The 27593-nt window shown below is 43.6% G+C and overlaps 42 non-coding genes across 42 annotated transcripts; all 42 read left to right on the top strand.

The window, feature by feature from the left end:
- Positions 1 to 1475: 1475 nt before the first annotated feature.
- On the top strand, positions 1476 to 1548 carry trnak-cuu. Its single transcript has one exon. It is a non-coding gene; the product is annotated as a tRNA-Lys (tRNA).
- A 416-nt stretch (positions 1549 to 1964) lies between these two features.
- Positions 1965 to 2037, top strand: trnak-cuu. Its single transcript has one exon. It is a non-coding gene; the product is annotated as a tRNA-Lys (tRNA).
- A 1884-nt stretch (positions 2038 to 3921) lies between these two features.
- Positions 3922 to 3994, top strand: trnak-cuu. Its single transcript has one exon. It is a non-coding gene; the product is annotated as a tRNA-Lys (tRNA).
- Positions 3995 to 4410: 416 nt separating this feature from the next.
- trnak-cuu lies at positions 4411 to 4483 on the top strand. Its single transcript has one exon. It is a non-coding gene; the product is annotated as a tRNA-Lys (tRNA).
- A 229-nt stretch (positions 4484 to 4712) lies between these two features.
- Positions 4713 to 4785, top strand: trnak-cuu. Its single transcript has one exon. It is a non-coding gene; the product is annotated as a tRNA-Lys (tRNA).
- A 425-nt stretch (positions 4786 to 5210) lies between these two features.
- Positions 5211 to 5283, top strand: trnak-cuu. Its single transcript has one exon. It is a non-coding gene; the product is annotated as a tRNA-Lys (tRNA).
- A 416-nt stretch (positions 5284 to 5699) lies between these two features.
- Positions 5700 to 5772, top strand: trnak-cuu. The gene has a single exon. It is a non-coding gene; the product is annotated as a tRNA-Lys (tRNA).
- Positions 5773 to 8253: 2481 nt separating this feature from the next.
- Positions 8254 to 8326, top strand: trnak-cuu. Its single transcript has one exon. It is a non-coding gene; the product is annotated as a tRNA-Lys (tRNA).
- A 425-nt stretch (positions 8327 to 8751) lies between these two features.
- trnak-cuu lies at positions 8752 to 8824 on the top strand. The gene has a single exon. It is a non-coding gene; the product is annotated as a tRNA-Lys (tRNA).
- A 425-nt stretch (positions 8825 to 9249) lies between these two features.
- trnak-cuu lies at positions 9250 to 9322 on the top strand. Its single transcript has one exon. It is a non-coding gene; the product is annotated as a tRNA-Lys (tRNA).
- Positions 9323 to 10229: 907 nt separating this feature from the next.
- On the top strand, positions 10230 to 10302 carry trnak-cuu. The gene has a single exon. It is a non-coding gene; the product is annotated as a tRNA-Lys (tRNA).
- Positions 10303 to 10718: 416 nt separating this feature from the next.
- trnak-cuu lies at positions 10719 to 10791 on the top strand. The gene has a single exon. It is a non-coding gene; the product is annotated as a tRNA-Lys (tRNA).
- Positions 10792 to 11207: 416 nt separating this feature from the next.
- On the top strand, positions 11208 to 11280 carry trnak-cuu. The gene has a single exon. It is a non-coding gene; the product is annotated as a tRNA-Lys (tRNA).
- Positions 11281 to 11705: 425 nt separating this feature from the next.
- Positions 11706 to 11778, top strand: trnak-cuu. The gene has a single exon. It is a non-coding gene; the product is annotated as a tRNA-Lys (tRNA).
- A 908-nt stretch (positions 11779 to 12686) lies between these two features.
- On the top strand, positions 12687 to 12759 carry trnak-cuu. Its single transcript has one exon. It is a non-coding gene; the product is annotated as a tRNA-Lys (tRNA).
- Positions 12760 to 13184: 425 nt separating this feature from the next.
- trnak-cuu lies at positions 13185 to 13257 on the top strand. Its single transcript has one exon. It is a non-coding gene; the product is annotated as a tRNA-Lys (tRNA).
- A 910-nt stretch (positions 13258 to 14167) lies between these two features.
- On the top strand, positions 14168 to 14240 carry trnak-cuu. Its single transcript has one exon. It is a non-coding gene; the product is annotated as a tRNA-Lys (tRNA).
- A 427-nt stretch (positions 14241 to 14667) lies between these two features.
- trnak-cuu lies at positions 14668 to 14740 on the top strand. Its single transcript has one exon. It is a non-coding gene; the product is annotated as a tRNA-Lys (tRNA).
- Positions 14741 to 15639: 899 nt separating this feature from the next.
- trnak-cuu lies at positions 15640 to 15712 on the top strand. Its single transcript has one exon. It is a non-coding gene; the product is annotated as a tRNA-Lys (tRNA).
- A 910-nt stretch (positions 15713 to 16622) lies between these two features.
- trnak-cuu lies at positions 16623 to 16695 on the top strand. Its single transcript has one exon. It is a non-coding gene; the product is annotated as a tRNA-Lys (tRNA).
- A 423-nt stretch (positions 16696 to 17118) lies between these two features.
- trnak-cuu lies at positions 17119 to 17191 on the top strand. Its single transcript has one exon. It is a non-coding gene; the product is annotated as a tRNA-Lys (tRNA).
- Positions 17192 to 17607: 416 nt separating this feature from the next.
- trnak-cuu lies at positions 17608 to 17680 on the top strand. Its single transcript has one exon. It is a non-coding gene; the product is annotated as a tRNA-Lys (tRNA).
- A 425-nt stretch (positions 17681 to 18105) lies between these two features.
- Positions 18106 to 18178, top strand: trnak-cuu. Its single transcript has one exon. It is a non-coding gene; the product is annotated as a tRNA-Lys (tRNA).
- Positions 18179 to 18594: 416 nt separating this feature from the next.
- Positions 18595 to 18667, top strand: trnak-cuu. Its single transcript has one exon. It is a non-coding gene; the product is annotated as a tRNA-Lys (tRNA).
- A 423-nt stretch (positions 18668 to 19090) lies between these two features.
- Positions 19091 to 19163, top strand: trnak-cuu. Its single transcript has one exon. It is a non-coding gene; the product is annotated as a tRNA-Lys (tRNA).
- Positions 19164 to 19586: 423 nt separating this feature from the next.
- On the top strand, positions 19587 to 19659 carry trnak-cuu. The gene has a single exon. It is a non-coding gene; the product is annotated as a tRNA-Lys (tRNA).
- Positions 19660 to 20075: 416 nt separating this feature from the next.
- trnak-cuu lies at positions 20076 to 20148 on the top strand. The gene has a single exon. It is a non-coding gene; the product is annotated as a tRNA-Lys (tRNA).
- Positions 20149 to 20571: 423 nt separating this feature from the next.
- trnak-cuu lies at positions 20572 to 20644 on the top strand. Its single transcript has one exon. It is a non-coding gene; the product is annotated as a tRNA-Lys (tRNA).
- Positions 20645 to 21060: 416 nt separating this feature from the next.
- On the top strand, positions 21061 to 21133 carry trnak-cuu. Its single transcript has one exon. It is a non-coding gene; the product is annotated as a tRNA-Lys (tRNA).
- Positions 21134 to 21556: 423 nt separating this feature from the next.
- Positions 21557 to 21629, top strand: trnak-cuu. The gene has a single exon. It is a non-coding gene; the product is annotated as a tRNA-Lys (tRNA).
- Positions 21630 to 22052: 423 nt separating this feature from the next.
- On the top strand, positions 22053 to 22125 carry trnak-cuu. The gene has a single exon. It is a non-coding gene; the product is annotated as a tRNA-Lys (tRNA).
- A 416-nt stretch (positions 22126 to 22541) lies between these two features.
- On the top strand, positions 22542 to 22614 carry trnak-cuu. The gene has a single exon. It is a non-coding gene; the product is annotated as a tRNA-Lys (tRNA).
- Positions 22615 to 23037: 423 nt separating this feature from the next.
- trnak-cuu lies at positions 23038 to 23110 on the top strand. Its single transcript has one exon. It is a non-coding gene; the product is annotated as a tRNA-Lys (tRNA).
- Positions 23111 to 23533: 423 nt separating this feature from the next.
- On the top strand, positions 23534 to 23606 carry trnak-cuu. Its single transcript has one exon. It is a non-coding gene; the product is annotated as a tRNA-Lys (tRNA).
- Positions 23607 to 24029: 423 nt separating this feature from the next.
- trnak-cuu lies at positions 24030 to 24102 on the top strand. Its single transcript has one exon. It is a non-coding gene; the product is annotated as a tRNA-Lys (tRNA).
- A 416-nt stretch (positions 24103 to 24518) lies between these two features.
- On the top strand, positions 24519 to 24591 carry trnak-cuu. The gene has a single exon. It is a non-coding gene; the product is annotated as a tRNA-Lys (tRNA).
- Positions 24592 to 25007: 416 nt separating this feature from the next.
- On the top strand, positions 25008 to 25080 carry trnak-cuu. The gene has a single exon. It is a non-coding gene; the product is annotated as a tRNA-Lys (tRNA).
- A 423-nt stretch (positions 25081 to 25503) lies between these two features.
- Positions 25504 to 25576, top strand: trnak-cuu. The gene has a single exon. It is a non-coding gene; the product is annotated as a tRNA-Lys (tRNA).
- A 424-nt stretch (positions 25577 to 26000) lies between these two features.
- Positions 26001 to 26073, top strand: trnak-cuu. Its single transcript has one exon. It is a non-coding gene; the product is annotated as a tRNA-Lys (tRNA).
- A 416-nt stretch (positions 26074 to 26489) lies between these two features.
- trnak-cuu lies at positions 26490 to 26562 on the top strand. Its single transcript has one exon. It is a non-coding gene; the product is annotated as a tRNA-Lys (tRNA).
- Positions 26563 to 26978: 416 nt separating this feature from the next.
- On the top strand, positions 26979 to 27051 carry trnak-cuu. The gene has a single exon. It is a non-coding gene; the product is annotated as a tRNA-Lys (tRNA).
- A 423-nt stretch (positions 27052 to 27474) lies between these two features.
- trnak-cuu lies at positions 27475 to 27547 on the top strand. Its single transcript has one exon. It is a non-coding gene; the product is annotated as a tRNA-Lys (tRNA).
- The last annotated feature ends 46 nt before the right edge of the window (positions 27548 to 27593 follow it).

Here is a 27593-nt window from a genome sequence, read left to right as displayed (position 1 = left end):
GGTACCTGGCTAGATCACTCGGTAGAGCATGAGACTCTTAATCTCAGGGTTGTGGGTTCGAGCCCCACGTTAGGTGAATGATTTCGCTGCCGAAGCACCAACTCACTTCGGAAACAGCCATCCTCTTGGAATTTCGAGCAGGCTTGCTAGCCTGCATAGCGGGTGATACAGAAGGCTATGAATTTGTATTCTAGCTCTGCCTGCACTCTTACCTGTCATCTGAATGACATACCTATTACCAATGAATTGTACTCCTAAATGGATTGAATAAATGCTCCTTTTCTGGACAAGAAATAGACAGGCAGAGGCTTCAAGAAGAATACTTGCTCCTGGGGGGCTTGAACTCATAACCTTCGCATCTAATTGCTGTATACTGCTGTATAAGTACAACACGCTAACAGATTGCACCACAGGATCCATCAACAACACTCACTGATCACCATATTTTGCAGAAACTGGGCTGTACGATATTCGTACCAAGTCAAAAACACTATTGAGGCACCTGGCTAGCTCAGTCGGTAGAGCATGAGACTCTTAATCTCAGGGTCGTGAGCCCCACGTTAGGTGATTATTTTCTCTGCCGAAGCACCAACTCACTTCGCAAACAACCATCCGCTTGGAATTTCGAGCAGGCTTGCCACTCTGCATTGTTGGTGATACAGAAGGCTATGAATTTGTATTCTAGCTCTGCCTGCACTCTGACCTGTCATCTGAATGACATACCTATTACCAATGAATTGTACTCCTAAATGGCTTGAATAAATTATCATTTTCCGGACAAGAAATAGACAGGCAAGAAGAATACTTGCTCCTGGTGGGGCTTGAACTCATAACCTTGTCATCTAATTGCTTTATACTGCTGTATAAGTACAACACGGTAACAGATTGCACCACAGGATCCATCAACAACACTCACTGATCACCATATTTTGCAGAAACTGGGATGTACGATATTCGTACCAAGTCAAGATCACCATTGAGGTACCTGGCTAGCTCAGTCGGTAGAGCATGAGACTCTTAATCTCAGGGTCGTGAGCCCCACGTTAGGTGATTATTTTCTCTGCCGAAGCACCAACTCACTTCGCAAACAACCATCCGCTTGGAATTTCGAGCAGGCTTGCCACTCTGCATAGTTGGTGATACAGAAGGCTATGAATTTGTATTCTAGCTCTGCCTGCACTCTGACCTGTCATCTGAATGACATACCTATTACCAATGAATTGTACTCCTAAATGGCTTGAATAAATTATCATTTTCCGGACAAGAAATAGACAGGCAGAGGCTTCAAGAACAATACTTGCTCCTAGTGGGGCTTGAACTCATAACCTTGTCATCTAATTGCTGTATACTGCTGTTTAAGTACAACACGCTAACAGATTGCACCACAGGATCCATCAACAACCCTCACTGATCACCATATTTTGCAGAAACTGGGATGTACGATATTCAAACCAAGTCAAAAATACTATTGAGGCACCTGGCTAGCTCAGTCGGTAGAGCATGAGACTCTTAATCTCAGGGTCGTGGGTTCGAGCCCCACGTTAGGTGATTATTTTCTCTGCCGAAGCACCAACTCACTTCGCCAACAACCATCCGCTTGGAATTTTGAGCAGGCTTGCCTCCCTGCATAGTTGGTGATACAGAAGGCTATGAATTTGTATTCTATCTCTGCCTGCACTCTGACCTGTCATCTGAATGACATACCTATTACCAATGAATTGTACTCCTAAATGGCTTGAATAAATTATCATTTTCCGGACAAGAAATAGACAGGCAAGAAGAATACTTGCTCCTGGTGGGGCTTGAACTCATAACCTTGTCATCTAATTGCTTTATACTGCTGTATAAGTACAACACGCTAACAGATTGCACCACAGGATCCATCAACAACACTCACTGATCACCATATTTTGCAGAAACTGGGATGTACGATATTCAAACCAAGTCAAGATCACCATTGAGGTACCTGGCTAGCTCAGTCGGTAGAGCATGAGACTCTTAATCTCAGGGTCGTGGGTTTGAGCCCCACGCTGGGTGATTATTTTCTCTGCCGAAGCACCAACTCACTTCGCAAACAACCATCCGCTTGGAATTTCGAGCAGGCTTGCATAATTGGTGATACAGAAGGCTATGAATTTGTATTCTATCTCTGCCTGCACTCTGACCTGTCATCTCAATGACATACCTATTACCAATGAATTGTACTCCTAAATGGCTTGAATAAATTATCATTTTCCGGACAAGAAATAGACAGGCAGAGGCTTCAAAAAGAATACTTGCTTGGGGCTTGAACTCATAACCTTGTCATCTAATTGCTGTATACTGCTGTATAAGTACAACACGCTAACAGATTGCACCACAGGATCCATCAACAACACTCACTGATCACCATATTTTGCAGAAACGGGGCTGTACGATATTCGTACCAAGTCAAAAATATTATTCAGGTACCTGGCTAGATCACTCGGTAGAGCATGAGACTCTTAATCTCAGGGTTGTGGGTTCGAGCCCCACGTTAGGTGAATGATTTCGCTGCCGAAGCACCAACTCACTTCGGAAACAGCCATCCTCTTGGAATTTCGAGCAGGCTTGCTAGCCTGCATAGCGGGTGATACAGAAGGCTATGAATTTGTATTCTAGCTCTGCCTGCACTCTTACCTGTCATCTGAATGACATACCTATTACCAATGAATTGTACTCCTAAATGGATTGAATAAATGCTCCTTTTCTGGACAAGAAATAGACAGGCAGAGGCTTCAAGAAGAATACTTGCTCCTGGGGGGCTTGAACTCATAACCTTCGCATCTAATTGCTGTATACTGCTGTATAAGTACAACACGCTAACAGATTGCACCACAGGATCCATCAACAACACTCACTGATCACCATATTTTGCAGAAACTGGGCTGTACGATATTCGTACCAAGTCAAAAACACTATTGAGGCACCTGGCTAGCTCAGTCGGTAGAGCATGAGACTCTTAATCTCAGGGTCGTGAGCCCCACGTTAGGTGATTATTTTCTCTGCCGAAGCACCAACTCACTTCGCAAACAACCATCCGCTTGGAATTTCGAGCAGGCTTGCCACTCTGCATTGTTGGTGATACAGAAGGCTATGAATTTGTATTCTAGCTCTGCCTGCACTCTGACCTGTCATCTGAATGACATACCTATTACCAATGAATTGTACTCCTAAATGGCTTGAATAAATTATCATTTTCCGGACAAGAAATAGACAGGCAAGAAGAATACTTGCTCCTGGTGGGGCTTGAACTCATAACCTTGTCATCTAATTGCTTTATACTGCTGTATAAGTACAACACGGTAACAGATTGCACCACAGGATCCATCAACAACACTCACTGATCACCATATTTTGCAGAAACTGGGATGTACGATATTCAAACCAAGTCAAGATCACCATTGAGGTACCTGGCTAGCTCAGTCGGTAGAGCATGAGACTCTTAATCTCAGGGTCGTGAGCCCCACGTTAGGTGATTATTTTCTCTGCCGAAGCACCAACTCACTTCGCAAACAACCATCCGCTTGGAATTTCGAGCAGGCTTGCCACTCTGCATAGTTGGTGATACAGAAGGCTATGAATTTGTATTCTAGCTCTGCCTGCACTCTGACCTGTCATCTGAATGACATACCTATTACCAATGAATTGTACTCCTAAATGGCTTGAATAAATTATCATTTTCCGGACAAGAAATAGACAGGCAGAGGCTTCAAGAACAATACTTGCTCCTAGTGGGGCTTGAACTCATAACCTTGTCATCTAATTGCTGTATACTGCTGTTTAAGTACAACACGCTAACAGATTGCACCACAGGATCCATCAACAACCCTCACTGATCACCATATTTTGCAGAAACTGGGATGTACGATATTCAAACCAAGTCAAAAATACTATTGAGGCACCTGGCTAGCTCAGTCGGTAGAGCATGAGACTCTTAATCTCAGGGTCGTGGGTTCGAGCCCCACGTTAGGTGATTATTTTCTCTGCCGAAGCACCAACTCACTTCGCCAACAACCATCCGCTTGGAATTTTGAGCAGGCTTGCCTCCCTGCATAGTTGGTGATACAGAAGGCTATGAATTTGTATTCTATCTCTGCCTGCACTCTGACCTGTCATCTGAATGACATACCTATTACCAATGAATTGTACTCCTAAATGGCTTGAATAAATTATCATTTTCCGGACAAGAAATAGACAGGCAAGAAGAATACTTGCTCCTGGTGGGGCTTGAACTCATAACCTTGTCATCTAATTGCTTTATACTGCTGTATAAGTACAACACGCTAACAGATTGCACCACAGGATCCATCAACAACACTCACTGATCACCATATTTTGCAGAAACTGGGATGTACGATATTCAAACCAAGTCAAGAGCACCATTGAGGTACCTGGCTAGCTCAGTCGGTAGAGCATGAGACTCTTAATCTCAGGGTCGTGGGTTCGAGCCCGACGTTGGGTAATTATTTTCTCTGCCGAAGCACCAACTCACGACCCTGAGATTAAGAGTCTCATGCTCTACCGACTGAGCTAGCCAGGTACCTCAATGGTGATCTTGACTTGGTTTGAAAATCGTACATCCCAGTTTAAGGATTGCACCACAGGATCCATCAACAACACTCACTGATCACCATATTTTGCAGAAACTGGGATGTACGATATTCAAACCAAGTCAAGATCACCATTGAGGTACCTGGCTAGCTCAGTCGGTAGAGCATGAGACTCTTAATCTCAGGGTCGTGGGTTCGAGCCCCACGCTCGGTGATTATTTTCTCTGCCGAAGCACCAACTCACTTCGCAAACAACCATCCGCTTGGAATTTCGAGCAGGCTTGCCACCCTGCATAGTTGGTGATACAGAAGGCTATGAATTTGTATTCTATCTCTGCCTGCACTCTGACCTGTCATCTGAATGACATACCTATTACCAATGAATTGTACTCCTAAATGGCTTGAATAAATTACCATTTTCCGGACAAGAAATAGACAGGCAGAGGCTTCAAGAACAATACTTGCTCCTAGTGGGGCTTGAACTCATAACCTTGTCATCTAATTGCTGTATATTGCTGTTTAAGTACAACACGCTAACAGATTGCACCACAGGATCCATCAACAACCCTCACTGATCACCATATTTTGCAGAAACTGGGATGTACGATATTCAAACCAAGTCAAAATCACCATTGAGGCACCTGGCTAGCTCAGTCGGTAGAGCATGAGACTCTTAATCTCAGGGTCGTGGGTTCGAGCCCCACGTTAGGTGATTATTTTCTCTGCCGAAGCACCAACTCACTTCGCAAACAACCATCCGCTTGGAATTTCGAGCAGGCTTGCCTCCCTGCATAGTTGGTGATACAGAAGGCTATGAATTTGTATTCTATCTCTGCCTGCACTCTGACCTGTCATCTGAATGACACACCTATTACCAATGAATTGTACTCCTAAATGGCTTGAATAAATTATCATTTTCCGGACAAGAAATAGACAGGCAAGAAGAATACTTGCTCCTGGTGGGGCTTGAACTCATAACCTTGTCATCTAATTGCTTTATACTGCTGTATAAGTACAACACGCTAACAGATTGCACCACAGGATCCATCAACAACACTCACTGATCACCATATTTTGCAGAAACTGGGATGTACGATTTTCAAACCAAGTCAAGAGCACCATTGAGGTACCTGGCTAGCTCAGTCGGTAGAGCATGAGACTCTTAATCTCAGGGTCGTGGGTTCGAGCCCGACGTTGGGTAATTATTTTCTCTGCCGAAGCACCAACTCACGACCCTGAGATTAAGAGTCTCATGCTCTACCGACTGAGCTAGCCAGGTACCTCAATGGTGATCTTGACTTGGTTTGAAAATCGTACATCCCAGTTTAAGGATTGCACCACAGGATCCATCAACAACACTCACTGATCACCATATTTTGCAGAAACTGGGATGTACGATATTCAAACCAAGTCAAGATCACCATTGAGGTACCTGGCTAGCTCAGTCGGTAGAGCATGAGACTCTTAATCTCAGGGTCGTGAGCCCCACGTTAGGTGATTATTTTCTCTGCCGAAGCACCAACTCACTTCGCAAACAACCATCCGCTTGGAATTTCGAGCAGGCTTGCCTTCCTGCATAGTTGGTGATACAGAAGGCTATGAATTTGTATTCTATCTCTGCCTGCACTCTGACCTGTCATCTGAATGACATACCTATTACCAATGAATTGTACTCCTAAATGGCTTGAATAAATTATCATTTTCCGGACAAGAAATAGACAGGCAAGAAGAATACTTGCTCCTGGTGGGGCTTGAACTCATAACCTTGTCATCTAATTGCTTTATACTGCTGTATAAGTACAACACGGTAACAGATTGCACCACAGGATCCATCAACAACACTCACTGATCACCATATTTTGCAGAAACTGGGATGTACGATATTCAAACCAAGTCAAGATCACCATTGAGGTACCTGGCTAGCTCAGTCGGTAGAGCATGAGACTCTTAATCTCAGGGTCGTTAGCCCCACGTTAGGTGATTATTTTCTCTGCCGAAGCACCAACTCACTTCGCAAACAACCATCCGCTTGGAATTTCGAGCAGGCTTGCCACTCTGCATAGTTGGTGATACAGAAGGCTATGAATTTGTATTCTAGCTCTGCCTGCACTCTGACCTGTTATCTGAATGACATACCTATTACCAATGAATTGTACTCCTAAATGGCTTGAATAAATTATCATTTTCCGGACAAGAAATAGACAGGCAGAGGCTTCAAGAACAATACTTGCTCCTGGTGGGGCTTGAACTCATAACCTTGTCATCTAATTGCTGTATACTGCTGTATAAGTACAACACGCTAACAGATTGCACCACAGGATCCATCAACAACCCTCACTGATCACCATATTTTGCAGAAACTGGGATGTACGATTTTCAAACCAAGTCAAGAGCACCATTGAGGTACCTGGCTAGCTCAGTCGGTAGAGCATGAGACTCTTAATCTCAGGGTCGAGGGTTCGAGCCCGACGTTGGGTAATTATTTTCTCTGCCGAAGCACCAACTCACGACCCTGAGATTAAGAGTCTCATGCTCTACCGACTGAGCTAGCCAGGTACCTCAATGGTGATCTTGACTTGGTTTGAAAATCGTACATCCCAGTTTAAGGATTGCACCACAGGATCCATCAACAACACTCACTGATCACCATATTTTGCAGAAACTGGGATGTACGATATTCAAACCAAGTCAAGATCACCATTGAGGTACCTGGCTAGCTCAGTCGGTAGAGCATGAGACTCTTAATCTCAGGGTCGTGAGCCCCACGTTAGGTGATTATTTTCTCTGCCGAAGCACCAACTCACTTCGCAAACAACCATCCGCTTGGAATTTCGAGCAGGCTTGCCTTCCTGCATAGTTGGTGATACAGAAGGCTATGAATTTGTATTCTATCTCTGCCTGCACTCTGACCTGTCATCTGAATGACATACCTATTACCAATGAATTGTACTCCTAAATGGCTTGAATAAATTATCATTTTCCGGACAAGAAATAGACAGGCAAGAAGAATACTTGCTCCTGGTGGGGCTTGAACTCATAACCTTGTCATCTAATTGCTTTATACTGCTGTATAAGTACAACACGGTAACAGATTGCACCACAGGATCCATCAACAACACTCACTGATCACCATATTTTGCAGAAACTGGGATGTACGATATTCAAACCAAGTCAAGATCACCATTGAGGTACCTGGCTAGCTCAGTCGGTAGAGCATGAGACTCTTAATCTCAGGGTCGTTAGCCCCACGTTAGGTGATTATTTTCTCTGCCGAAGCACCAACTCACTTCGCAAACAACCATCCGCTTGGAATTTCGAGCAGGCTTGCCACTCTGCATAGTTGGTGATACAGAAGGCTATGAATTTGTATTCTAGCTCTGCCTGCACTCTGACCTGTCATCTGAATGACATACCTATTACCAATGAATTGTACTCCTAAATGGCTTGAATAAATTATCATTTTCCGGACAAGAAATAGACAGGCAGAGGCTTCAAGAACAATACTTGCTCCTGGTGGGGCTTGAACTCATAACCTTGTCATCTAATTGCTGTATACTGCTGTATAAGTACAACACGCTAACAGATTGCACCACAGGATCCATCAACAACCCTCACTGATCACCATATTTTGCAGAAACTGGGCTGTACGATATTCATACCAAGTCAAAAATACTATTGAGGCACCTGGCTAGCTCAGTCGGTAGAGCATGAGACTCTTAATCTCAGGGTCGTGGGTACGAGCCCCACGTTAGGTGATTATTTTCTCTGCCGAAGCACCAACTCACTTCGCAAACAACCATCCGCTTGGAATTTCGAGCAGGCTTGCCTCCCTGCATAGTTGGTGATACAGAAGGCTATGAATTTGTATTCTATCTCTGCCTGCACTCTGACCTGTCATCTGAATGACATACCTATTACCAATGAATTGTACTCCTAAATGGCTTGAATAAATTATCATTTTCCGGACAAGAAATAGACAGGCAGAGGCTTCAAGAACAATACTTGCTCCTGGTGGGGCTTGAACTCATAACCTTGTCATCTAATTGCTGTATACTGCTGTATAAGTACAACACGCTAACAGATTGCCCCACAGGATCCATCAACAACACTCACTGATCACCATATTTTGCAGAAACTGGGATGTACGATATTCAAACCAAGTCAAAATCACCATTGAGGCACCTGGCTAGCTCAGTCGGTAGAGCATGAGACTCTTAATCTCAGGGTCGTGGGTTCGAGCCCCACGTTAGGTGATTATTTTCTCTGCCGAAGCACCAACTCACTTCGCAAACAACCATCCGCTTGGAATTTCGAACAGGCTTGCCACTCTGCATGGTTGGTGATACAGAAGGCTATGAATTTGTATTCTAGCTCTGCCTGCACTCTGACCTGTCATCTGAATGACATACCTACTACCAATGAATTGTACTCCTAAATGGCTTGAATAAATTATCATTTTCCGGACAAGAAATAGACAGGCAGAGGCTTCAAGAACAATACTTGCTCCTGGTGGGGCTTGAACTCATAACCTTGTCATCTAATTGCTGTATACTGCTGTATAAGTACAACACGCTAACAGATTGCACCACAGGATCCATCAACAACACTCACTGATCACCATATTTTGCAGAAACTGGGCTGTACGATATTCGTACCAAGTCAAAAACACTATTGAGGCACCTGGCTAGCTCAGTCGGTAGAGCATGAGACTCTTAATCTCAGGGTCGTGGGTTCGAGCCCCACGTTAGGTGATTATTTTCTCTGCCGAAGCACCAACTCACTTCGCAAACAACCATCCGCTTGGAATTTCGAGCAGGCTTGCCTTCCTGCATAGTTGGTGATACAGAAGGCTATGAATTTGTATTCTATCTCTGCCTGCACTCTGACCTGTCATCTGAGTGACATACCTATTACCAATGAATTGTACTCCTAAATGGCTTGAATAAATTATCATTTTCCGGACAAGAAATAGACAGGCAAGAAGAATACTTGCTCCTGGTGGGGCTTGAACTCATAACCTTGTCATCTAATTGCTTTATACTGCTGTATAAGTACAACACGCTAACAGATTGCACCACAGGATCCATCAACAACACTCACTGATCACCATATTTTACAGAAACTGGGATGTACGATATTCAAACCAAGTCAAGATCACCATTGAGGTACCTGGCTAGCTCAGTCGGTAGAGCATGAGACTCTTAATCTCAGGGTCGTGAGCCCCACGTTAGGTGATTATTTTCTCTGCCGAAGCACCAACTCACTTCGCAAACAACCATCCGCTTGGAATTTCGACAGGCTTGCCACCCTGCATAGTTGGTGATACAGAAGGCTATGAATTTGTATTCTATCTCTGCCTGCACTCTGACCTGTCATCTCAATGACATACCTATTACCAATGAATTGTACTCCTAAATGGCTTGAATAAATTATCATTTTCCGGACAAGAAATAGACAGGAAGAGGCTTCAAGAACAATACTTGCTCCTGGTGGGGCTTGAACTCATAACCTTGTCATCTAATTGCTGTATACTGCTGTATAAGTACAACACGCTCACAGATTGCACCACAGGATCCATCAACAACACTCACTGATCACCATATTTTGCAGAAACTGGGCTGTACGATATTCGTACCAAGTCAAAAATACTATTCAGGTACCTGGCTAGCTCAGTCGGTAGAGCATGAGACTCTTAATCTCAGGGTCGTGGGTACGAGCCCCACGTTAGGTGATTATTTTCTCTGCCGAAGCACCAACTCACTTCGCAAACAACCATCCGCTTGGAATTTCGAGCAGGCTTGCCTCCCTGCATAGTTGGTGATACAGAAGGCTATGAATTTGTATTCTAGCTCTGCCTGCACTCTGACCTGTCATCTGAATGACATACCTACTACCAATGAATTGTACTCCTAAATGGCTTGAATAAATTATCATTTTCCGGACAAGAAATAGACAGGCAAGAAGAATACTTGCTCCTGGTGGGGCTTGAACTCATAACCTTGTCATCTAATTGCTTTATACTGCTGTATAAGTACAACACGCTAACAGATTGCACCACAGGATCCATCAACAACACTCACTGATCACCATATTTTGCAGAAACTGGGATGTACGATATTCAAACCAAGTCAAGATCACCATTGAGGTACCTGGCTAGCTCAGTCGGTAGAGCATGAGACTCTTAATCTCAGGGTTGTGGGTTCGAGCCCCACGCTGGGTGATTATTTTCTCTGCCGAAGCACCAACTCACTTCGCAAACAACCATCCGCTTGGAATTTCGAGCACCCTGCATAGTTGGTGATACAGAAGGCTATGAATTTGTATTCTATCTCTGCCTGCACTCTGACCTGTCATCTGAATGACATACCTATTACCAATGAATTGTACTCCTAAATGGCTTGAATAAATTATCATTTTCCGGACAAGAAATAGACAGGCAGAGGCTTCAAGAACAATACTTGCTCCTAGTGGGGCTTGAACTCATAACCTTGTCATCTAATTGCTGTATACTGCTGTTTAAGTACAACACGCTAACAGATTGCACCACAGGATCCATCAACAACCCTCACTGATCACCATATTTTGCAGAAACTGGGATGTACGATATTCAAACCAAGTCAAAAATACTATTGAGGCACCTGGCTAGCTCAGTCGGTAGAGCATGAGACTCTTAATCTCAGGGTCGTGGGTTCGAGCCCCACGTTAGGTGATTATTTTCTCTGCCGAAGCACCAACTCACTTCGCCAACAACCATCCGCTTGGAATTTTGAGCAGGCTTGCCTCCCTGCATAGTTGGTGATACAGAAGGCTATGAATTTGTATTCTATCTCTGCCTGCACTCTGACCTGTCATCTCAATGACATACCTATTACCAATGAATTGTACTCCTAAATGGCTTGAATAAATTATCATTTTCCGGACAAGAAATAGACAGGAAGAGGCTTCAAGAACAATACTTGCTCCTGGTGGGGCTTGAACTCATAACCTTGTCATCTAATTGCTGTATACTGCTGTATAAGTAAAACACGCTCACAGATTGCACCACAGGATCCATCAACAACACTCACTGATCACCATATTTTGCAGAAACTGGGCTGTACGATATTCGTACCAAGTCAAAAATACTATTCAGGTACCTGGCTAGCTCAGTCGGTAGAGCATGAGACTCTTAATCTCAGGGTCGTGGGTACGAGCCCCACGTTAGGTGATTATTTTCTCTGCCGAAGCACCAACTCACTTCGCAAACAACCATCCGCTTGGAATTTCGAGCAGGCTTGCCTCCCTGCATAGTTGGTGATACAGAAGGCTATGAATTTGAATTCTAGCTCTGCCTGCACTCTGACCTGTCATCTGAATGACATACCTACTACCAATGAATTGTACTCCTAAATGGCTTGAATAAATTATCATTTTCCGGACAAGAAATAGACAGGCAAGAAGAATACTTGCTCCTGGTGGGGCTTGAACTCATAACCTTGTCATCTAATTGCTTTATACTGCTGTATAAGTACAACACACTAACAGATTGCACCACAGGATCCATCAACAACACTCACTGATCACCATATTTTGCAGAAACTGGGATGTACGATATTCAAACCAAGTCAAGATCACCATTGAGGTACCTGGCTAGCTCAGTCGGTAGAGCATGAGACTCTTAATCTCAGGGTCGTGAGCCCCACGTTAGGTGATTATTTTCTCTGCCGAAGCACCAACTCACTTCGCAAACAACCATCCGCTTGGAATTTCGAGCAGGCTTGCCACTCTGCATAGTTGGTGATACAGAAGGCTATGAATTTGTATTCTAGCTCTGCCTGCACTCTGACCTGTCATCTGAATGACATACCTATTACCAATAAATTGTACTCCTAAATGGCTTGAATAAATTATCATTTTCCGGACAAGAAATAGACAGGCAGAGGCTTCAAGAACAATACTTGCTCCTCGTGGGGCTTGAACTCATAACCTTGTCATCTAATTGCTGTATACTGCTGTATAAGTACAACACGCTAACAGATTGCACCACAGGATCCATCAACAACCCTCACTGATCACCATATTTTGCAGAAACTGGGCTGTACGATATTCATACCAAGTCAAAAATACTATTGAGTCACCTGGCTAGCTCAGTCGGTAGAGCATGAGACTCTTAATCTCAGGGTCGTGGGTTCGAGCCCCACGTTAGGTGATTATTTTCTCTGCCGAAGCACCAACTCACTTCGCAAACAACCATCCGCTTGGAATTTCGAGCAGGCTTGCCATCCTGCATAGTTGGTGATACAGAAGGCTATGAATTTGTATTCTATCTCTGCCTGCACTCTGACCTGTCATCTGAATGACATACCTATTACCAATGAATTGTACTCCTAAATGGCTTGAATAAATTATCATTTTCCGGACAAGAAATAGACAGGCAGAGGCTTCAAGAACAATACTTGCTCCTAGTGGGGCTTGAACTCATAACCTTGTCATCTATTTGCTGTATATTGCTGTTTAAGTACAACACGCTAACAGATTGCACCACAGGATCCATCAACAACACTCACTGATCACCATATTTTGCAGAAACCGGGCTGTACGATATTCGTACCAAGTCAAACATACTATTGAGGCACCTGGCTAGCTCAGTCGGTAGAGCATGAGACTCTTAATCTCAGGGTCGTGGGTTCGAGCCCCACGTTAGGTGATTATTTTCTCTGCCGAAGCACCAACTCACTTCGCAAACAACCATCCGCTTGGAATTTCGAGCAGGCTTGCCTCCCTGCATAGTTGGTGATACAGAAGGCTATGAATTTGTATTCTATCTCTGCCTGCACTCTGACCTGTCATCTGAATGACATACCTATTACCAATGAATTGTACTCCTAAATGGCTTGAATAAATTATCATTTTCCGGACAAGAAATAGACAGGCAAGAAGAATACTTGCTCCTGGTGGGGCTTGAACTCATAACCTTGTCATCTAATTGCTTTATACTGCTGTATAAGTACAACACGCTAACAGATTGCACCACAGGATCCATCAACAACACTCACTGATCACCATATTTTGCAGAAACTGGGATGTACGATATTCAAACCAAGTCAAGATCACCATTGAGGTACCTGGCTAGCTCAGTCGGTAGAGCATGAGACTCTTAATCTCAGGGTCGTGAGCCCCACGTTAGGTGATTATTTTCTCTGCCGAAGCACCAACTCACTTCGCAAACAACCATCCGCTTGGAATTTCGAGCAGGCTTGCCACTCTGCATAGTTGGTGATACAGAAGGCTATGAATTTGTATTCTATCTCTGCCTGCACTCTGACCTGTCATCTCAATGACATACCTATTACCAATGAATTGTACTCCTAAATGGCTTGAATAAATTATCATTTTCCGGACCAGAAATAGACAGGCAGAGGCTTCAAGAACAATACTTGCTCCTGGTGGGGCTTGAACTCATAACCTTGTCATCTAATTGCTGTATACTGCTGTATAAGTACAACATGCTAACAGATTGCACCACAGGATCCATCAACAACACTCTCACTGATCACCATATTTTGCAGAAACTGGGATGTACGATATTCAAACCAAGTCAAGATCACCATTGAAGTACCTGGCTAGCTCAGTCGGTAGAGCATGAGACTCTTAATCTCAGGGTCGTGGGTTCGAGCCCCACGTTAGGTGATTATTTTCTCTGCCGAAGCACCAACTCACTTCGCAAACAACCATCCGCTTGGAATTTCGAGCAGGCTTGCCACCCTGCATAGTTGGTGATACAGAAGGCTATGAATTTGTATTATATCTCTGCCTGCACTCTGACCTGTCATCTCAATGACATACCTATTACCAATGAATTGTACTCCTAAATGGCTTGAATAAATTAACATTTTCCGGACATGAAATAGACAGGCAGAGGCTTCAAGAACAATACTTGCTCCTGGTGGGGCTTGAACTCATAACCTTGTCATCTAATTGCTGTATACTGCTGTATAAGTACAACATGCTAACAGATTGCACCACAGGATCCATCAACAACACTCTCACTGATCACCATATTTTGCAGAAACTGGGATGTACGATATTCAAACCAAGTCAAGATCAGCATTGAGGTACCTGGCTAGCTCAGTCGGTAGAGCATGAGACTCTTAATCTCAGGGTCGTGGGTTCGAGCCCCACGTTGGGTGATTATTTTCTCTGCCGAAGCACCAACTCACTTCGCAAACAACCATCCGCTTGGAATTTCGAGCACCCTGCATAGTTGGTGATACAGAAGGCTATGAATTTGTATTCTATCTCTGCCTGCACTCTGACCTGTCATCTGAATGACATACCTATTACCAATGAATTGTACTCCTAAATGGCTTGAATAAATTATCATTTTCCGGACAAGAAATAGACAGGCAAGAAGAATACTTGCTCCTGGTGGGGCTTGAACTCATAACCTTGTCATCTAATTGCTTTATACTGCTGTATAAGTACAACACGCTAACAGATTGCACCACAGGATCCATCAACAACACTCACTGATCACCATATTTTGCAGAAACTGGGATGTACGATATTCAAACCAAGTCAAGATCACCATTGAGGTACCTGGCTAGCTCAGTCGGTAGAGCATGAGACTCTTAATCTCAGGGTCGTGAGCCCCACGTTAGGTGATTATTTTCTCTGCCGAAGCACCAACTCACTTCGCAAACAACCATCCGCTTGGAATTTCGAGCAGGCTTGCCACTCTGCATAGTTGGTGATACAGAAGGCTATGAATTTGTATTCTATCTCTGCCTGCACTCTGACCTGTCATCTCAATGACATACCTATTACCAATGAATTGTACTCCTAAATGGCTTGAATAAATTATCATTTTCCGGACAAGAAATAGACAGGCAGAGGCTTCAAGAACAATACTTGCTCCTAGTGGGGCTTGAACTCATAACCTTGTCATCTAATTGCTGTATATTGCTGTTTAAGTACAACACGCTAACAGATTGCACCACAGGATCCATCAACAACACTCACTGATCACCATATTTTGCAGAAACTGGGCTGTACGATATTCGTACCAAGTCAAAAATACTATTGAGGCACCTGGCTAGCTCAGTCGGTAGAGCATGAGACTCTTAATCTCAGGGTCGTGGGTTCGAGCCCCACGTTAGGTGATTATTTTCTCTGCCGAAGCACCAACTCACTTCGCAAACAACCATCCGCTTGGAATTTCGAGCAGGCTTGCCTCCCTGCATAGTTGGTGATACAGAAGGCTATGAATTTGTATTCTATCTCTGCCTGCACTCTGACCTGTCATCTGAATGACATACCTATTACCAATGAATTGTACTCCTAAATGGCTTGAATAAATTATCATTTTCCGGACAAGAAATAGACAGGCAAGAAGAATACATGCTCCTGGTGGGGCTTGAACTCATAACCTTGTCATCTAATTGCTTTATACTGCTGTATAAGTACAACACGCTAACAGATTGCACCACAGGATCCATCAACAACACGCACTGATCACCATATTTTGCAGAAACTGGGATGTACGATATTCAAACCAAGTCAAGATCACCATTGAGGTACCTGGCTAGCTCAGTCGGTAGAGCATGAGACTCTTAATCTCAGGGTCGTGAGCCCCACGTTAGGTGATTATTTTCTCTGCCGAAGCACCAACTCACTTCGCAAACAACCATCCGCTTGGAATTTCGAGCAGGCTTGCCACTCTGCATAGTTGGTGATACAGAAGGCTATGAATTTGTATTCTATCTCTGCCTGCACTCTGACCTGTCATCTCAATGACATACCTATTACCAATGAATTGTACTCCTAAATGGCTTGAATAAATTATCATTTTCCGGACCAGAAATAGACAGGCAGAGGCTTCAAGAACAATACTTGCTCCTGGTGGGGCTTGAACTCATAACCTTGTCATCTAATTGCTGTATACTGCTGTATAAGTACAACATGCTAACAGATTGCACCACAGGATCCATCAACAACACTCTCACTGATCACCATATTTTGCAGAAACTGGGATGTACGATATTCAAACCAAGTCAAGATCACCATCGAAGTACCTGGCTAGCTCAGTCGGTAGAGCATGAGACTCTTAATCTCAGGGTCGTGGGTTCGAGCCCCACGTTGGGTGATTATTTTCTCTGCCGAAGCACCAACTCACTTCGCAAACAACCATTCGCTTGGAATTTCGAGCAGGCTTGCCTCCCTGCATAGTTGGTGATACAGAAGGCTATGAATTTGTATTCTATCTCTGCCTTCTTTCTGACCTGTCATCTGAATGACATACCTATTACCAATGAATTGTACTCCTAAATGGCTTGAATAAATTATCATTTTCCGGACAAGAAATAGACAGGCAGAGGCTTCAAGAACAATACTTGCTCCTAGGGGCTTGAACTCATAACCTTGTCATCTAATTGCTGTATACTGCTGTTTAAGTACAACACGCTAACAGATTGCACCACAGGATCCATCAACAACACTCACTGATCACCATATTTTACAGAAACTGGGCTGTACGATATTCGTACCAAGTCAAAAATACTATTGAGGCACCTGGCTAGCTCAGTCGGTAGAGCATGAGACTCTTAATCTCAGGGTCGTGGGTTCGAGCCCCACGTTAGGTGATTATTTTCTCTGCCGAAGCACCAACTCACTTCGCAAACAACCATCCGCTTGGAATTTCGAGCAGGCTTGCCTCCCTGCATAGTTGGTGATACAGAAGGCTATGAATTTGTATTCTATCTCTGCCTTCTTTCTGACCTGTCATCTGAATGACATACCTATTACCAATGAATTGTACTCCTAAATGGCTTGAATAAATTATCATTTTCCGGACAAGAAATAGACAGGCAAGAAGAATACTTGCTCCTGGTGGGGCTTGAACTCATAACCTTGTCATCTAATTGCTTTATACTGCTGTATAAGTACAACACGCTAACAGATTGCACCACAGGATCCATCAACAACACTCACTGATCACCATATTTTGCAGAAACTGGGCTGTACGATATTCGTACCAAGTCAAAAATACTATTCAGGTACCTGGCTAGCTCAGTCGGTAGAGCATGAGACTCTTAATCTCAGGGTCGTGGGTTCGAGCCCCACGTTAGGTGATTATTTTCTCTGCCGAAGCACCAACTCACTTCGCAAACAACCATCCGCTTGGAATTTCGAGCAGGCTTGCCTCCCTGCATAGTTGGTGATACAGAAGGCTATGAATTTGTATTCTATCTCTGCCTGCACTCTGACCTGTCATCTCAATGACATACCTATTACCAATGAATTGTACTCCTAAATGGCTTGAATAAATTATCATTTTCCGGACAAGAAATAGACAGGCAGAGGCTTCAAGAACAATACTTGCTCCTAGGGGCTTGAACTCATAACCTTGTCATCTAATTGCTGTATACTGCTGTTTAAGTACAACACGCTAACAGATTGCACCACAGGATCCATCAACAACACTCTCACTGATCACCATATTTTGCAGAAACTGGGATGTACGATATTCAAACCAAGTCAAGATCACCATTGAAGTACCTGGCTAGCTCAGTCGGTAGAGCATGAGACTCTTAATCTCAGGGTCGTGGGTTCGAGCCCCACGTTGGGTGATTATTTTCTCTGCCGAAGCACCAACTCACTTCGCAAACAACCATTCGCTTGGAATTTCGAGCAGGCTTGCCTCCCTGCATAGTTGGTGATACAGAAGGCTATGAATTTGTATTCTATCTCTGCCTTCTTTCTGACCTGTCATCTGAATGACATACCTATTACCAATGAATTGTACTCCTAAATGGCTTGAATAAATTATCATTTTCCGGACAAGAAATAGACAGGCAAGAAGAATACTTGCTCCTGGTGGGGCTTGAACTCATAACCTTGTCATCTAATTGCTTTATACTGCTGTATAAGTACAACACGCTAACAGATTGCACCACAGGATCCATCAACAACACTCACTGATCACCATATTTTGCAGAAACTGGGCTGTACGATATTCGTACCAAGTCAAAAATACTATTCAGGTACCTGGCTAGCTCAGTCGGTAGAGCATGAGACTCTTAATCTCAGGGTCGTGGGTTCGAGCCCCACGTTAGGTGATTATTTTCTCTGCCGAAGCACCAACTTACTTCGCAAACAACCATCCGCTTGGAATTTCGAACAGGCTTGCCACTCTGCATGGTTGGTGATACAGAAGGCTATGAATTTGTATTCTATCTCTGCCTGCACTCTGACCTGTCATCTGAATGACATACCTATTACCAATGAATTGTACTCCTAAATGGCTTGAATAAATTATCATTTTCCGGACAAGAAATAGACAGGCAGAGGCTTCAAGAACAATACTTGCTCCTAGGGGCTTGAACTCATAACCTTGTCATCTAATTGCTGTATACTGCTGTTTAAGTACAACACGCTAACAGATTGCACCACAGGATCCATCAACAACACTCACTGATCACCATATTTTACAGAAACTGGGCTGTACGATATTCGTACCAAGTCAAAAATACTATTGAGGCACCTGGCTAGCTCAGTCGGTAGAGCATGAGACTCTTAATCTCAGGGTTGTGGGTTCGAGCCCCACGTTAGGTGATTATTTTCTCTGCCGAAGCACCAACTTACTTCGCAAACAACCATCCGCTTGGAATTTCGAACAGGCTTGCCACTCTGCATGGTTGGTGATACAGAAGGCTATGAATTTGTATTCTATCTCTGCCTGCACTCTGACCTGTCATCTCAATGACATACCTATTACCAATGAATTGTACTCCTAAATGGCTTGAATAAATTATCATTTTCCGGACAAGAAATAGACAGGCAGAGGCTTCAAGAACAATACTTGCTCCTAGGGGCTTGAACTCATAACCTTGTCATCTAATTGCTGTATACTGCTGTTTAAGTACAACACGCTAACAGATTGCACCACAGGATCCATCAACAACACTCACTGATCACCATATTTTACAGAAACTGGGCTGTACGATATTCGTACCAAGTCAAAAATACTATTGAGGCACCTGGCTAGCTCAGTCGGTAGAGCATGAGACTCTTAATCTCAGGGTCGTGGGTTCGAGCCCCACGTTAGGTGATTATTTTCTCTGCCGAAGCACCAACTCACTTCGCAAACAACCATCCGCTTGGAATTTCGAGCAGGCTTGCCTCCCTGCATAGTTGGTGATACAGAAGGCTATGAATTTGTATTCTATCTCTGCCTTCTTTCTGACCTGTCATCTGAATGACATACCTATTACCAATGAATTGTACTCCTAAATGGCTTGAATAAATTATCATTTTCCGGACAAGAAATAGACAGGCAAGAAGAATACTTGCTCCTGGTGGGGCTTGAACTCATAACCTTGTCATCTAATTGCTTTATACTGCTGTATAAGTACAACACGCTAACAGATTGCACCACAGGATCCATCAACAACACTCACTGATCACCATATTTTGCAGAAACTGGGCTGTACGATATTCGTACCAAGTCAAAAATATTATTCAGGTACCTGGCTAGCTCAGTCGGTAGAGCATGTGACTCTTAATCTCAGGGTCGTGGGTTCGAGCCCCAAGTTAGGTGATTATTTTCTCTGCCGAAGCACCAACTTACTTCGCAAACAACCATCCGCTTGGAATTTCGAACAGGCTTGCCACTCTGCATGGTTGGTGATACAGAAGGCTATGAATTTGTATTCTATCTCTGCCTGCACTCTGACCTGTCATCTGAATGACATACCTATTACCAATGAATTGTACTCCTAAATGGCTTGAATAAATTATCATTTTCCGGACAAGAAATAGACAGGCAGAGGCTTCAAGAACAATACTTGCTCCTAGGGGCTTGAACTCATAACCTTGTCATCTAATTGCTGTATACTGCTGTTTAAGTACAACACGCTAACAGATTGCACCACAGGATCCATCAACAACACTCACTGATCACCATATTTTACAGAAACTGGGCTGTACGATATTCGTACCAAGTCAAAAATACTATTGAGGCACCTGGCTAGCTCAGTCGGTAGAGCATGAGACTCTTAATCTCAGGGTCGTGGGTTCGAGCCCCACGTTAGGTGATTATTTTCTCTGCCGAAGCACCAACTCACTTCGCAAACAACCATCCGCTTGGAATTTCGAACAGGCTTGCCACTCTGCATGGTTGGTGATACAGAAGGCTATGAATTTGTATTCTATCTCTGCCTGCACTCTGACCTGTCATCTGAATGACATACCTATTACCAATGAATTGTACTCCTAAATGGCTTGAATAAATTATCATTTTCCGGACAAGAAATAGACAGGCAAGAAGAATACTTGCTCCTGGTGGGGCTTGAACTCATAACCTTGTCATCTAATTGCTTTATACTGCTGTATAAGTACAACACGCTAACAGATTGCACCACAGGATCCATCAACAACACTCACTGATCACCATATTTTGCAGAAACTGGGCTGTACGATATTCGTACCAAGTCAAAAATACTATTCAGGTACCTGGCTAGCTCAGTCGGTAGAGCATGAGACTCTTAATCTCAGGGTCGTGGGTTCGAGCCCCACGTTAGGTGATTATTTTCTCTGCCGAAGCACCAACTTACTTCGCAAACAACCATCCGCTTGGAATTTCGAACAGGCTTGCCACTCTGCATGGTTGGTGATACAGAAGGCTATGAATTTGTATTCTATCTCTGCCTGCACTCTGACCTGTCATCTGAATGACATACCTATTACCAATGAATTGTACTCCTAAATGGCTTGAATAAATGATCATTTTCCGGACAAGAAATAGACAGGCAGAGGCTTCAAGAACAATACTTGCTCCTAGGGGCTTGAACTCATAACCTTGTCATCTAATTGCTGTATACTGCTGTTTAAGTACAACACGCTAACAGATTGCACCACAGGATCCATCAACAACACTCACTGATCACCATATTTTACAGAAACTGGGCTGTACGATATTCGTACCAAGTCAAAAATACTATTGAGGCACCTGGCTAGCTCAGTCGGTAGAGCATGAGACTCTTAATCTCAGGGTCGTGGGTTCGAGCCCCACGTTAGGTGATTATTTTCTCTGCCGAAGCACCAACTCACTTCGCAAACAACCATCCGCTTGGAATTTCGAGCAGGCTTGCCTCCCTGCATAGTTGGTGATACAGAAGGCTATGAATTTGTATTCTATCTCTGCCTGCACTCTGACCTGTCATCTCAATGACATACCTATTACCAATGAATTGTACTCCTAAATGGCTTGAATAAATTATCATTTTCCGGACAAGAAATAGACAGGCAGAGGCTTCAAGAACAATACTTGCTCCTAGGGGCTTGAACTCATAACCTTGTCATCTAATTGCTGTATACTGCTGTTTAAGTACAACACGCTAACAGATTGCACCACAGGATCCATCAACAACACTCACTGATCACCATATTTTGCAGAAACTGGGATGTACGATATTCAAACCAAGTCAAGATCACCATTGAAGTACCTGGCTAGCTCAGTCGGTAGAGCATGAGACTCTTAATCTCAGGGTCGTGGGTTCGAGCCCCACGTTGGGTGATTATTTTCTCTGCCGAAGCACCAACTCACTTCGCAAACAACCATTCGCTTGGAATTTCGAGCAGGCTTGCCTCCCTGCATAGTTGGTGATACAGAAGGCTATGAATTTGTATTCTATCTCTGCCTTCTTTCTGACCTGTCATCTGAATGACATACCTATTACCAATGAATTGTACTCCTAAATGGCTTGAATAAATTATCATTTTCCGGACAAGAAATAGACAGGCAAGAAGAATACTTGCTCCTGGTGGGGCTTGAACTCATAACCTTGTCATCTAATTGCTTTATACTGCTGTATAAGTACAACACGCTAACAGATTGCACCACAGGATCCATCAACAACACTCACTGATCACCATATTTTGCAGAAACTGGGCTGTACGATATTCGTACCAAGTCAAAAATACTATTCAGGTACCTGGCTAGCTCAGTCGGTAGAGCATGAGACTCTTAATCTCAGGGTCGTGGGTTCGAGCCCCACGTTAGGTGATTATTTTCTCTGCCGAAGCACCAACTTACTTCGCAAACAACCATCCGCTTGGAATTTCGAACAGGCTTGCCACTCTGCATGGTTGGTGATACAGAAGGCTATGAATTTGTATTCTATCTCTGCCTGCACTCTGACCTGTCATCTGAATGACATACCTATTACCAATGAATTGTACTCCTAAATGGCTTGAATAAATTATCATTTTCCGGACAAGAAATAGACAGGCAGAGGCTTCAAGAACAATACTTGCTCCTAGGGGCTTGAACTCATAACCTTGTCATCTAATTGCTGTATACTGCTGTTTAAGTACAACACGCTAACAGATTGCACCACAGGATCCATCAACAACACTCACTGATCACCATATTTTACAGAAACTGGGCTGTACGATATTCGTACCAAGTCAAAAATACTATTGAGGCACCTGGCTAGCTCAGTCGGTAGAGCATGAGACTCTTAATCTCAGGGTCGTGGGTTCGAGCCCCACGTTAGGTGATTATTTTCTCTGCCGAAGCACCAACTTACTTCGCAAACAACCATCCGCTTGGAATTTCGAACAGGCTTGCCACTCTGCATGGTTGGTGATACAGAAGGCTATGAATTTGTATTCTATCTCTGCCTGCACTCTGACCTGTCATCTCAATGACATACCTATTACCAATGAATTGTACTCCTAAATGGCTTGAATAAATTATCATTTTCCGGACAAGAAATAGACAGGCAGAGGCTTCAAGAACAATACTTGCTCCTAGGGGCTTGAACTCATAACCTTGTCATCTAATTGCTGTATACTGCTGTTTAAGTACAACACGCTAACAGATTGCACCACAGGATCCATCAACAACACTCACTGATCACCATATTTTACAGAAACTGGGCTGTACGATATTCGTACCAAGTCAAAAATACTATTGAGGCACCTGGCTAGCTCAGTCGGTAGAGCATGAGACTCTTAATCTCAGGGTCGTGGGTTCGAGCCCCACGTTAGGTGATTATTTTCTCTGCCGAAGCACCAACTTACTTCGCAAACAACCATCCGCTTGGAATTTCGAACAGGCTTGCCACTCTGCATGGTTGGTGATACAGAAGGCTATGAATTTGTATTCTATCTCTGCCTGCACTCTGACCTGTCATCTCAATGACATACCTATTACCAATGAATTGTACTCCTAAATGGCTTGAATAAATTATCATTTTCCGGACAAGAAATAGACAGGCAGAGGCTTCAAGAACAATACTTGCTCCTAGGGGCTTGAACTCATAACCTTGTCATCTAATTGCTGTATACTGCTGTTTAAGTACAACACGCTAACAGATTGCACCACAGGATCCATCAACAACACTCACTGATCACCATATTTTACAGAAACTGGGCTGTACGATATTCGTACCAAGTCAAAAATACTATTGAGGCACCTGGCTAGCTCAGTCGGTAGAGCATGAGACTCTTAATCTCAGGGTCGTGGGTTCGAGCCCCACGTTAGGTGATTATTTTCTCTGCCGAAGCACCAACTCACTTCGCAAACAACCATCCGCTTGGAATTTCGAGCAGGCTTGCCTCCCTGCATAGTTGGTGATACAGAAGGCTATGAATTTGTATTCTATCTCTGCCTTCTTTCTGACCTGTCATCTGAATGACATACCTATTACCAATGAATTGTACTCCTAAATGGCTTGAATAAATTATCATTTTCCGGACAAGAAATAGACAGGCAAGAAGAATACTTGCTCCTGGTGGGGCTTGAACTCATAACCTTGTCATCTAATTGCTTTATACTGCTGTATAAGTACAACACGCTAACAGATTGCACCACAGGATCCATCAACAACACTCACTGATCACCATATTTTGCAGAAACTGGGCTGTACGATATTCGTACCAAGTCAAAAATACTATTCAGGTACCTGGCTAGCTCAGTCGGTAGAGCATGAGACTCTTAATCTCAGGGTCGTGGGTTCGAGCCCCAAGTTAGGTGATTATTTTCTCTGCCGAAGCACCAACTTACTTCGCAAACAACCATCCGCTTGGAATTTCGAACAGGCTTGCCACTCTGCATGGTTGGTGATACAGAAGGCTATGAATTTGTATTCTATCTCTGCCTGCACTCTGACCTGTCATCTGAATGACATACCTATTACCAATGAATTGTACTCCTAAATGGCTTGAATAAATTATCATTTTCCGGACAAGAAATAGACAGGCAAGAAGAATACTTGCTCCTGGTGGGGCTTGAACTCATAACCTTGTCATCTAATTGCTTTATACTGCTGTATAAGTACAACACGCTAACAGATTGCACCACAGGATCCATCAACAACACTCACTGATCACCATATTTTGCAGAAACTGGGCTGTACGATATTCGTACCAAGTCAAAAATACTATTCAGGTACCTGGCTAGCTCAGTCGGTAGAGCATGAGACTCTTAATCTCAGGGTCGTGGGTTCGAGCCCCACGTTAGGTGATTATTTTCTCTGCCGAAGCACCAACTTACTTCGCAAACAACCATCCGCTTGGAATTTCGAACAGGCTTGCCACTCTGCATGGTTGGTGATACAGAAGGCTATGAATTTGTATTCTATCTCTGCCTGCACTCTGACCTGTCATCTGAATGACATACCTATTACCAATGAATTGTACTCCTAAATGGCTTGAATAAATTATCATTTTCCGGACAAGAAATAGACAGGCAGAGGCTTCAAGAACAATACTTGCTCCTAGGGGCTTGAACTCATAACCTTGTCATCTAATTGCTGTATACTGCTGTTTAAGTACAACACGCTAACAGATTGCACCACAGGATCCATCAACAACACTCACTGATCACCATATTTTACAGAAACTGGGCTGTACGATATTCGTACCAAGTCAAAAATACTATTGAGGCACCTGGCTAGCTCAGTCGGTAGAGCATGAGACTCTTAATCTCAGGGTCGTGGGTTCGAGCCCCACGTTAGGTGATTATTTTCTCTGCCGAAGCACCAACTTACTTCGCAAACAACCATCCGCTTGGAATTTCGAACAGGCTTGCCACTCTGCATGGTTGGTGATACAGAAGGCTATGAATTTGTATTCTATCTCTGCCTGCACTCTGACCTGTCATCTCAATGACATACCTATTACCAATGAATTGTACTCCTAAATGGCTTGAATAAATTATCATTTTCCGGACAAGAAATAGACAGGCAGAGGCTTCAAGAACAATACTTGCTCCTAGGGGCTTGAACTCATAACCTTGTCATCTAATTGCTGTATACTGCTGTTTAAGTACAACACGCTAACAGATTGCACCACAGGATCCATCAACAACACTCACTGATCACCATATTTTGCAGAAACTGGGATGTACGATATTCGTAACCAAGTCAAGATCACCATTGAGGTACCTGGCTAGCTCAGTCGGTAGAGCATGAGACTCTTAATCTCAGGGTCGTGGGTTCGAGCCCCACGTTAGGTGATTATTTTCTCTGCCGAAGCACCAACTCACTTCGCAAACAACCATCCGCTTGGAATTTCGAGCAGGCTTGCCTCCCTGCATAGTTGGTGATACAGAAGGCTATGAATTTGTATTCTATCTCTGCCTTCTTTCTGACCTGTCATCTGAATGACATTCCTATTACCAATGAATTGTACTCCTAAATGGCTTGAATAAATTATCATTTTCCGGACAAGAAATAGACAGGCAAGAAGAATACTTGCTCCTGGTGGGGCTTGAACTCATAACCTTGTCATCTAATTGCTTTATACTGCTGTATAAGTACAACACGCTAACAGATTGCACCACAGGATCCATCAACAACACTCACTGATCACCATATTTTGCAGAAACTGGGCTGTACGATATTCGTACCAAGTCAAAAATACTATTCAGGTACCTGGCTAGCTCAGTCGGTAGAGCATGAGACTCTTAATCTCAGGGTCGTGGGTTCGAGCCCCAAGTTAGGTGAGTATTTTCTCTGCCGAAGCACCAACTTACTTCGCAAACAACCATCCGCTTGGAATTTCGAACAGGCTTGCCACTCTGCATGGTTGGTGATACAGAAGGCTATGAATTTGTATTCTATCTCTGCCTGCACTCTGACCTGTCATCTGAATGACATACCTATTACCAATGAATTGTACTCCTAAATGGCTTGAATAAATTATCATTTTCCGGACAAGAAATAGACAGGCAAGAAGAATACTTGCTCCTGGTGGGGCTTGAACTCATAACCTTGTCATCTAATTGCTTTATACTGCTGTATAAGTACAACACGCTAACAGATTGCACCACAGGATCCATCAACAACACTCACTGATCACCATATTTTGCAGAAACTGGGCTGTACGATATTCGTACCAAGTCAAAAATACTATTCAGGTACCTGGCTAGCTCAGTCGGTAGAGCATGAGACTCTTAATCTCAGGGTCGTGGGTTCGAGCCCCACGTTAGGTGATTATTTTCTCTGCCGAAGCACCAACTTACTTCGCAAACAACCATCCGCTTGGAATTTCGAACAGGCTTGCCACTCTGCATGGTTGGTGATACAGAAGGCTATGAATTTGTATTCTATCTCTGCCTGCACTCTGACCTGTCATCTGAATGACATACCTATTACCAATGAATTGTACTCCTAAATGGCTTGAATAAATTATCATTTTCCGGACAAGAAATAGACAGGCAGAGGCTTCAAGAACAATACTTGCTCCTAGGGGCTTGAACTCATAACCTTGTCATCTAATTGCTGTATACTGCTGTTTAAGTACAACACGCTAACAGATTGCACCACAGGATCCATCAACAACACTCACTGATCACCATATTTTACAGAAACTGGGCTGTACGATATTCGTACCAAGTCAAAAATACTATTGAGGCACCTGGCTAGCTCAGTCGGTAGAGCATGAGACTCTTAATCTCAGGGTCGTGGGTTCGAGCCCCACGTTAGGTGATTATTTTCTCTGCCGAAGCACCAACTTACTTCGCAAACAACCATC

Source organism: Oncorhynchus mykiss, unplaced genomic scaffold (assembly GCF_013265735.2).
Source record: "Oncorhynchus mykiss isolate Arlee unplaced genomic scaffold, USDA_OmykA_1.1 un_scaffold_218, whole genome shotgun sequence".
Lineage (NCBI taxonomy): Eukaryota > Metazoa > Chordata > Actinopteri > Salmoniformes > Salmonidae > Oncorhynchus > Oncorhynchus mykiss.
This window is presented reverse-complemented; position numbering and strand designations above follow the sequence as displayed.